Here is a 3,477-nt window from a genome sequence, read left to right on the forward strand (position 1 = left end):
TGTGGTCTGGTATTTTTCCACAGCAAAAGTCCTGTACAGTCCTGGTTAAGACCTAAGCATCAAAATAATAAACATAATTTTCTGATCTTTGCTGAAGTAAAAACAAAAAACATTTGTAGATACTATCATTTGTTTGCAATTATCCTTACCGTGCCTTGAAGATTGTGTTGCACAAATTACTGCCAACTGCATGTTTCTAATTTCTAATTAGAACCTATTCTGGCATGCCAATTTGATACAACCAAGTGTAATACTGACTACTGGAAAACTGTTAGTTGAATCCAGGTATGAAGACTTCCCTGGTATGGGTTTGTACAGATTCAGAAATTTAATTTATTTTGGGTTTGTTTGTTTTAAAAAAAAAAAAGAAAGAAAAAAATAACCTCTCAATGTTCTAATTGTTAAATAAAAGGTATTTAAAGCTATTTTTTCAAACTCCCAGGATTAAATATGATACTTGAATTCCAGGTGACACAATGGCTTTAAGTGCTAACCAGCTAGACAGTCTGACTACTAATTTACTAAATCCTGTACATGAGCAAACACGACCTTCAAGAAGTCTGAACATGCACTTTCTCACACATTAAGCAAAAGATGGACAAAACTGTGGAGAAAACCTTAAATCCAAGAGAGGCACTGAAGCAAATATTCTACAACCCAAATCTCTTTCCAAAAAGGGTGTATGAATTTCAAAGTTTCCAATAGCATCTGGCAAACAGAAAACTACCAATTACACAACTGTGTGATTTACATGCAGCATTTCTACTGCATTTCTACTAGATGACTTGGTGACAAACCTAAATATGGGACAGCCAGAGACAGAAATTTAATGGGTTGATACCAAAAGAAAACATTTTTGCAAAGAATTACCATACAATTTTCCATTTAGTAAACTTAAATACGCGACCAACATGAGTCACAACAGCAATTATTTCTTCTTTTCATTATTTAACAACCCCCTAATCTGCTTTACACCTTACCAGACTTCCATAATACTATGGAGTCTACAGTAATTCAGCTTGGTAAATCAAGGCATGATTCAAGATAGTGTCTTTATGGGGCATGTGTATATGTACATATTCTTATGTACACAGGCACAGACATATACAGAATTAGTATTTTGTCTGTGGGCAAGCGATCAAGGTCATGATTTTCACCCAAAGTAAAGATTGTCACACTTTTCAATAACCCTTCTAATTTCTTTCCCCGAGCATGGCAAGGGGGAATATAGATTTAGTACAAGTATCTGGGAATCACCTGGTTAGCCAACTTATTTTCAAAGATGCCGTACAGAATTAATTTCTCCACCTTGTCTATGCTTTCATACATTATATATAGACACATACATGTATGTATATATACATACATTTGTCAGGATGAAGTCCTAACCATTCATACTTCACTTGATTACACCAAACAAAATTCTTAAACCTGTATAAACCAGCACGTGTCCAACTGAATGTCATCAGGCAATAAATATAATTCAGAAACTGCACCAGTTAAGTCCAGTATCCTGGGAAATGCAAAAGCCTGTTGTGTCAGGATGAAAGACTGTTTTGAACAATGAAAACAACTGGATTTATATGAATCTGTGCATAGATTTGGACAGAAATCCACATATATACCTACATGAATTTATATGCATCTATTCCCAATCCATGCCACACATTTAACCTTTTGGATAATTTTAAAGAACTTTTCAAGTTCCTCTGAGCTGATTTCTCCTGTACCAGAACTTCTCTTACACTGCTTTTATTCACATCTCTCTTGAGACACTGAAAAAACAAGCGTGCACCTCAGAATGTATAAAATTAAAGTCCTAACACAGGGCCCAGGATTATCTGGCACTGCAACAACCAGTTCTAGTACTAATACAAAGATAGTTTGGAAAAAAATATCCTGTTTTTAATATAGTAATGAATGAAAACACAGCTTTATTTATTCCTGTAAGTGTAATGAAAAGAGTAGTTTGTTTTTAAGCTAGTGTAATGCACACTGTTTTGGTAGCCAACTTCTCCACAAGAATTTATGTGAGAGAGGGGCAGCTCCAATCACACAGTCATTAACCATGTACCTTAACAAGGTGAATAATCAACATATTTACAAATTAAACAAAGTCAATCCCGCCAACTCTTATAAAAATGGGACTGAGGAGCAGACAGGGAATGAGACCAAGATGCTTGAAAACACAAGGGGTCGCCACTTTTGTTTTAAGGAACCATATTAATCAAATCACTTTCCCCTAGGGACCTGAGGGCACAAATAAGGATTTAGCAGTATATTCAGACGTTAGATTACAGTCTTGATACTAAGCATTTCAACATCTTCATATTTTAACACCTTAATGCTGAGAAAGATTAACTTCAGGCAGAACTGCAAGGAACTAGCCTTTTACAAACTAAAGTCTAAACTGAAAAGCTACAGTAGATGTAAAAAAAAAAAAACAAAACAAAAAAAACCCCCCACCCCAAACAAACAAGGGGGACAGACAGAGAGATAGAGTGTGTGAGAAAAAACAGAATATTAGTTAGTAAAATCCAGTGACATCTACAATAGTTTTACAGCATATTTAAGCCTTCTAAGGTTTTATATCTCCACCTGCCTTCCATTTAAACTTACTCCTTGTTAATGAAAAGATGTATGACAGAACAGAATGCAAACAGATCAAGGCAATCCATTTAAGTAAGCACGCCTGAAAGCCAGAAATAGTATTTCCCAAACTTCTGCATGTCAGATAGATTTCCCATGGCATTGTTTGATTTGATTTTGTTCAAAAGGTACAGTCCTCTAAGTCACACTACCCCAGCAGTAATTCCAATGAGTACAAACCGGACAGTTCTTGGGTAACCATGGAATGCAACCGCCTTGAGTTCCCCCTGAAAAAGGACAACTGGCCCTACAAGTGCAACAATAGTGTAAATCTTCCTGAAGCATCTTCTGCCTTTTAAACAACCAAGGAAGTCATTATAAAACTGCATGTCCACTACTTACAGTGTTTCTCTTGAGCTACCAACATCTATGCACAAATGAAAAAGGTGCCTCTTTTTTAATAGATCGGTTTAATACTGAAACAGAGAGGATGAAGTTAAAAAAGAATAATCAAGATACTGAACTGAATATTTTGAAGCAAGTGCCCCAGCTGTGGGGAAAAGTGCATTTAGTTCAGCAGCAAAACAGCACAGTGTGAAGATATTGTGCTTGGACACAGAAGTTCCATAATGGAAGGAGGTACAAGGCAAGTCAAGATATAAAACCATAGTACATTGTTAACCAACCTTAAAACTTACATATATTGCAGTGTTTAAAAGTAAGACACATTCATTTATTGTACAAGGACTATAAGGAATCCTTAAAATTGCCTGTTGTAGGTATATGACTCAACATTGTAATAAAAATGTACATATATATTATTTCCTTGCCACTTAACTGTACTGTTAGACCTCATGGACTCGTTACTTCACAAAATGAAAACCGCTC

Source organism: Antrostomus carolinensis, unplaced genomic scaffold, assembly GCF_000700745.2.
Source record: "Antrostomus carolinensis isolate BGI_N321 unplaced genomic scaffold, ASM70074v2 scaffold6874, whole genome shotgun sequence".
Taxonomy (NCBI): Eukaryota; Metazoa; Chordata; class Aves; order Caprimulgiformes; family Caprimulgidae; genus Antrostomus; species Antrostomus carolinensis.